Raw genomic sequence first — 8,000 nt, forward strand, 5'->3', positions numbered from 1 at the left:
AGACTTTACCTCCTTCATGTTTACATGGATGGAGCTGGAAAATGTTCTTCTTAGCAAAGTATCTCAAGAATGGAAGAAAAAGTATCCAATGTACTTAATCCTATTATGAAACAAATTGTTAACTATCATAGGAAATCTATAATCCAAATGGAGTCCAAGAATATCGGGAAAAGGGTGAGGGAGGGGAAGAGAGGAGGGAGGATGGGTGAAGGGAGGGTGATTGCAGAGATCATGCCTATGATTTTTCCTATAAGGGTACATGTGAATCTTTCTAAATATTGAATATAAATGTCTTAACACAACAATTATGAGAATGACATGATAGCTATGTTGGCCAATTGGATGAAAGTATTTCAAATTATATATGAAAACAACACACTGTATCCCATGATAGAATTAATGTGCACAAATATTATATAATAAAAAAAATCCATTCCAACCAGTATACAAATATGGTTGCTGTATATTGTCTAAATCCACCTGCTTTTCCACACTTTCCACTCCATGCACAACCTCCCCTGAAAACCAAAAGCCAAAACCTCTGGAAAGCCTACTTCCTGTCCCAGACCTCTGTTGGGGGAGGGAGCAATTTATACTCATGCTGCACAAATTAGTCCAAAATATTGAGATGGAAGGAGCCTTCTCCAACAAGTTTTATGAAGCAAACATCACCCTGATACCATAACCAATAAAAGCCCCAACTAAAAGAACTTCAGATCTACTTCACCTATTAATATAGATACAAAAATTCTCAATTAAATCCTCGCCAATAGATTAGTTACACATTAAAGAAATCATTCATCACAATCACGTAGATTTCATCCCAGAGATACAAAGCTGGTTTAATACATGCAAGTCTATATATGTAATTCATCATTATCAACAGAAGCAAAAACAAAGACAACATGACCCTCTCAAGAGATGCAGAAAAAGGATTCAATAAAATTCAGCATCCTTTTCTCATTAGAATATGTAAGAATATAGGCATAGGTGGCACATTTCTTAAACTGAAGCCATTTATGATAAACCCACAGCTAATATTATACTGAATGGGGTAAAACTGAAAGCTTTCCCACTTAGAACTGGCACCAGACAAGTTTGCCCTCTATCAGAACTACATTCAACATATTGCTGGAAGTTTGAGCCAATACAAATAGTCAAGAGAAGGAAATAACAACCAAAGGGGGCAGAAGAGGTCAAATTCTCACTCTTTGCTGATGATATGATCTTATACTTAGGGAACCCCAAACAGTTAACCACAAGACACCTGGAAGTGATAAAAAAAATAGTAATATTATTAGAGAAATGTAAATCAAAACCATCCTGAGATATAATCTAACCCCAGTGAGAATGGCCCACATCACTAAATCTCAAAACCGTAGATGCTGGCATGGATGTGGAGAGAAGGGAGCAGTTTTACACTGCTAGTGGGACTGAAAACTAATATAACCTTTTTGGAAGGAAGTATGGAGAACCCTCAGATAACTCAAGCTAGACTTCCCATTTGATCCTGCAATCCCATTACTGGGCATCTTCCCAGAGGGAAAACAATCCTTTTACCATAAGGACACTTATGCTAGACTGTTTGTCTCAGCTCAATTTACAATTGCCAAAATGTGTAAACAGCCTAAATGCCCACCAACCCAGGAATGGATTAACAAGTTGTGATATATGTATACCATGAAATACTATTCAGCCATTAAAAAAGATGGAGACTTTTTATTTTTTGTGTAAATATGGATGGAAGGGGAACACATTATTTTTAGTAAAGCGTCACAAGAATTGAGAAGCAAGAATTCCATGTACTCAATTCTGATATGAAGATAATTAATGACCTAGTAAATAGTGGGAGGGTAAGGAGAGAGGAGAGAGTGAGAAAGAGGGAGGGGGTGAGGGGTCATGGAGTGTGACACACCTTTTGGTGGTGGGACACAATTATTAGAGGGATTTTACCTAACAAATGTAATCAATTTAACCTGGTTCTTTGTACCCTCAATGAATCCCCAACAACAAAAAAAAAAAAAAAAAGAAAAAAAAGAAAAATATATACAGTAATACCTCAGGATATAAAATCAATGTCCACAAATCAGTAGCTTTTGTATATGCCAATAACAGGTAAGATGAGAACCTAATCAAGGACGCAATTCTCTTCATAGTAGCCCCTGTAACAATGAAATACCTAGGAACCTAACAAAAGAGGTGAAAGACTAACACAAAGAATATTATGAAACTCTAAGAAAATAAATAGTGGAAGATATTAACAAATTGAAGAACACACCATGCTCAGGGGTAGGGAGAATCAACATTGTCAAAATGTCTATACTTCCCAAAGCAATCTACAGATTCAATGCAACCCCCATTAAAATACCATCATCCTACTTTCAAGATTTGGTAAAAATGATTCATCATTTCGTATGGAACAATAAAAATGCCATATAGCCAAGGCAATTCTTACTAATAAAAACAAAGCCAGTGGTACTATTCTACCAGAATTATGGCTATAATAATGGGGCATAGTGATCAAACAGCATGTTATTGGCACAAAAATAGAGACATTGAAATTTGTAACCGGATAGAAAACCATGAGATGAAACTAACATCTTACAGCCATCTGATCTTTGATAAACCAAACAAGAACATACACTAGGGAAGAGAACCCTTATTCAATAAATGGTGTTGGGAGAACTGGCTAACCAGTTCTAACTGGCTAACTGTCTAAAACTAGACTCACACCTCTCAACATTTACAAAAATTGACTCAATATTGATTGATTGATGAAGGATTAAAATGTAAGACATGAAACAGTAAAACAACAACTTGGAGTTTACTTAAGAAATGCAAACAGTTTAATGCAATTGTACGTACCCTTCTTATATTAACCTGAAATTAAAAGGAAAAAGAAATACTACAGTGAAATTCACATATATAAGTAATGTCAGGTTTACTTGGGTAGATATCAAAAACATGAAAAGTCATTGGATAAATTAATCAAAAGGGAGAAAGAAAAATGCACAAAATTTAAAATGACAAGGGTCACATAGTCTTCAATACAAAGAAAATGTCAAGTCTCCTAAGTACAAAGTTTGCAGAATTCTATTTGAATACAAATGCAATGGATAATTTTCTAGTGAAACAAAATGTACCCATATGGGCCATAGGAGAGGGAAAATGTCTAATGAGACAATCACATGGAACACATAATGAACTTTTTATTTTCTTTGCAGTTTTTGGCCAGGGCTGGATTTGAACCCACCACCTCCAGCATATGAGGCCAGTGCCCTACTCCTTTCAGCCACAGGCACTACCCCTGAACTTTTTTTTTTTTTTTTGACACAGAGTCTGCCTATGTCTCCCTTGGTAGAGTGCCAGTGCAGTGGTGTCACAGCCCACAGAAATCTCAAACTCTTGGGCTTAAGCCATTCTCTTGCCTAGCTTCCCAAGTAGCTGGGACGCCAGGCTCCTGCTACAAGACCTGGCTATTTTTGTTGTTGTTATTGTAGTTGGCACTGTTGTTTGGCAGGCCAGGGCCTGTTTGGAACACCAGCCCCAGTGTATGTGGCTGGCACCTAAGCCACTCAGCTATAGGCACCAAGCTCACATACTGAATTTGGATAAATAATTCTTATATCAGCAAATATCTCAAGAATGGAAGAAAAAGTATCCAATGTACTTAACCCTATTATGAAATGAATTGTTAACTATCATAGGAAAGCTATAATCCAATTGTAGTCAGAGAATACAGGGAAAGGGGAGAGGGAGGGGAGGGGAGCGAGGAGGATGGATGAAGGGAGGGTGATTCCTGGGATCATGCCTATGATTTATCCTATAAGGGTACATGTGAATCTTTCTAAATGTTGAATATAAATGTCTTAACACAACAATTATGAGAATGACATGATGGCTATGTTGGCCAATTGGATGAACGTATTTCAAAAAAAAAAAATGCATCCCATCCAGGGCCTGTAGCTCAGTGGGTAGGGCCCTGGCCACATACACCAAGGCCAGTGGGTTCAAACCCAGCCCAGACCAGCTAAAAAACAATGACAACTACAATAACAACAACAACAACAAAAATAGCTGGGTGTTGTGGTGGGCACCTGTAGTCCCAGCTACTAGGGAAACTGAAGCAAGAGAATTGTTTGAGCCCAAGAGTTTGAGGTTTCTGTGAGCTGTGACATAACAGCACTCTATAGAGTAGCCAGGCGGCTGGCAAGCAGGGCCGCGCCACCTCAGGGCCCTGCGCTCTGTGTGTGGTATTTAGCAGGAGCATGTCACATGCTCTAGTACCAGCGAAACTGCCACCCACGCCGACGGTGGTTAGGGGGAAGCCAGGCGGCGCTGAGGTGAGCGCTGTCGAAGAGCTGGGACTACAGGTGCTGTCTACAACCCCTGGGTAGTTTTTGGCCGTAGTTCTCATTGTGGCCATCGCCCTAGCCGCTGAGCTACACTTTCTGGGTTAAGGGCTCAACAACAACTTGAAGTTTACTTAAGAAACGCAAACAATGTAACTCAATTGTACATACCCTTCTTACATTAACCTGAAATTAAAAAAAAATCAAAAAAAGCAGAAAAACTACAGTGAAATTCATAAATAAAAGTAACAGCAGGTTTACTTTAGTAGATATCAAAAATTTGAAAGGCCCTGGATAAATTATTCAAAAGGGAGAAAGACTAATGCATGAAATTTAAAATGACAAGAATGACACAGTCTTCAATACAAAGAAAATGTCAAGTCTCTTAAGTGCAAAGTTTGCAGAATTCTATTCAAATACATTTGAATACAGATGCAATGGATAATTTTCTAGTGAAACAATGTATCCACATTGGCCCTAGGAGAGGCAAAAAGTCTAACGAGGCAATCACATGGAACACATAATTAATTTTTTTTTTGACAGTGTCTCACTAAGGCTCCCTTGGTAGAGTCCAAGTGCTGTACTGTCACAGCTCACAGCAACTTCAAACTCTTGGGCTTAAGCGATTCTCTTGCCTCAGCTTCCCAAGTAGCTGGGACTACAGGCTCCTTCCTGCTACAACAACCAACTATTTTTTTTCTGTTGCCACTGTAGTTGGCATTGTTGTTTGGTAGGCCAGGGCCAGGTTTGAACCCTCCAGCTCCGGTGTATGTGGCCGGCTTCAAAGCCGCTGAGCTACAGGCGCCTAGCCCACATACTGAATTTGCATAAATAATTCTTTTATTAAAAAAGCAGCCAGGTGGCTGGTGTGCAGGTCTGCACTTCCTCAGGGCCCGCCCCTTCAGGGACGCTCCCCCTTCAGGGCCCAGTGGCACCAGGTGTGTGGTATATAGCTGAAGAGTACAGCTGGCTCTAAGAGGTGCAAAACAGCTGCCCGGCACTACCTGCAGGTCCCTTACAGTGTCCGCCATCCCAGAGTATTCCGGCCCTGCCTGACACTACTGCATCCAACAGTGACTTGGCGAGTATTTTTGAGTGCCCAGTCTGCTTTGACTATGTGTTACCACCCATCCTTCAATGTCAGCATAGCCATCTTGTTTGTACCAACTGTAGCCCAAAGCTGACTTCTTGTCCAACTTCTGGGGCCCATTGGGATCCATGCGCAACTTGGCTATGGAGAAAGTGACCAATTCAGTACTTTTCCCTTGTAAACATGCCTCTTCTGGGTGTGGAATAACTTTGCCGCCCACGGAAAAAGCAGACCACGAAGAGCTGTGTGAGTTTAGGCCTTATTCCTGTCTGTGCCCTGGTGTTTCCTGTCAATGGCAAGGCTCTTTGGACGCTGTATGCCCCATCTGATGCATCAGCATAGGCCCTTTACAGAACTACAAGGAGAAAATACAGTTTTCCTTGATACAGACATTAATCTTCCTGGTGCTCTTGACTGGGGTATGATGCAGTCCTGTTTTAGCTTTCACTTCCTGGTGGTTTCCTGAAGAAACAGGAAAACTACCATGGTCAAGAGAGGTTCTTTGCAATTCTACAGCTGATAGGAACACCCAAGCAAGCTGAAAATTTTACTTACCGACTTGAGCTAAGTGGTCATAGACAGCGATTGATTTGGGAAGCAACTCCTTGGTCTATTCAGGAGAGACTTGAAACAGCCATTATGAAGTGTGACTGCCTAGTTTTGGATACCAGCATTACACAGCTTTTTGCAAAAAAATGATTATTTAGGCATCGATGTAACTATTGCCAAGTGTTGAAATGGCAATAAGGTATTCTGGCCAGTGTTTATAACTATTGCATTCAATTTCACAGAAAATAAGGCACCCTTCTGCCTGCCAACCTGAAACTCTTTTGGTAGGTGGAAGGTAGATACATGAAAGTAAATAAAAGAAAGACTTAAATATAGGAAACAGTTTCATGTATTAACACTAGTATCTTTAAAAATAAGTTAACACCACTGAAAATATATACATGAACACACAAAGTAGACATCTTTTTTGTTAAAAAAAAAGGAAGCATTGTAAAATAACTTTGAGTTTTGTGCTTGTTGTAGATTGTATTGCTGAAAAATACTGAGTTTGTTTTTTTGCGTGTATGTGTTCATGTAAGCGTGTGTGTACCTGTGTGCCTGTGTGTGAGCAAACGTATGTGTGAGGTTGTGTGTGTGTGTGGTTGGGGGGAGTTCTCTTGAAGTGACAACCACCTTGAGCTATCTTGGACCACTGCTTTTCCCCTTTGTGAGTGATTAAATACTGCTGATGTGAGTTTTTTTCTAACGTATTTGCTAATTTTTATTCTGGATTTTCAATAAATAAATTTGACTTTGCTGTAATTCAGGTTTTTCATCATTTTTTTCTGGTACTATTTTAAAGTTAGCATCTTTTCATGTGCATGATTGCTTATCATAAAGTTTACGCTGTTTCCATACATATTTTCTCCCCTCCATTTATTAGTTCTTAAAAGTATTTTTTCATTTGGATATTTTATTTTTTAAATTTTGTATTATATCATAACTGTGTACATTAATGTATTTATGGGGTACAATGTGTTGATTTTATATACAATTGGAATGCTTAAATCAAATGGGTTAACATAGCCTTCATCTCACTTACTTAATTATTGTGTTAAGATATTTATACTCTATTCTTAATAGATTTGACAGGTACCCTTGGAATTTGCAGTATAGGTGAGATCCCACCAATACTCCCTCCCTCCAGATGGCCTCCCCCCTCCCCTCCCTTCACCCTTCTCTTCTCTCCTTGATCCTTGGGTATAGTTGTGTTTTATCTTTCATATGAAATTGTGGTTGATTATGTATTGGTTTGATGATAGTACTGAGTACATTGGATGCTTTTTCTTCCATTCTTGAGATACTTTACTAAGAAGAATATGTTCCAGCTCCATCCATGAAAACATAAAAGAAGTAAAGTCTCCACCTTTTTAAAGCCTGGATAATATTCCATGGTATACATATGGCACAGTTTATTAATCCATTCATGGGTTGATGGGTACTTGGATGTCTTCCATGACTTGGCAATTATGAATTGGGCTGTAATAAAAATTCTGGTGCAAATATCTTTGCTGTAAAGTGATTTTGATCTTCTGGATATATACCTAGTATAGGAATTGCAGGATCGAATGGCAGGTCTACTTCTAGTTCCCTAACTGTTCTCCAGACTTTTTCCCTAAGTAATGTATTAGCTTGTATTCACACCAGCAGTGCAGAAGTGTTCCCTTTTCTTCACATCCATGACAACATCTGTAACTTTGGGATTTTGTTATCTGGGCTAATCTTACTGCAGTTAGATTATATCTCAAAGTGGTTTTGATTTGCATTTCTCTGATGATTAAAGATGATGAGCATTTTTTCATGTGTTTGTAGGCCATGCACCTGTCTTCTTCAGAGAAGTTTCTGTTCAAGTCTCTTGCTCACAATGAAATGAGATCACTCATTCATTTCTTATTAATTAGTTTGAGTTCTCTGTGGATTCTAGTTATCAAATCTTTGTCAGAAACATAATCTGCATATATCTTCTCCCATTCTGAGGGCTGTCTGCTTGTTTTACTTACTGTGTTCTT

At 38.9% G+C, this 8,000-nt stretch overlaps 1 pseudogene; it reads left to right on the top strand.

The window, feature by feature from the left end:
* Positions 1–6,178, top strand: part of LOC100943623 — a 30,882-nt pseudogene extending 24,704 nt beyond the window's left edge.
* Positions 6,179–8,000: the final 1,822 nt, after the last annotated feature.

This window comes from Otolemur garnettii, unplaced genomic scaffold (genome assembly GCF_000181295.1).
Source record: "Otolemur garnettii isolate 467f Iridium unplaced genomic scaffold, OtoGar3 scaffold00248, whole genome shotgun sequence".
Lineage (NCBI taxonomy): Eukaryota > Metazoa > Chordata > Mammalia > Primates > Galagidae > Otolemur > Otolemur garnettii.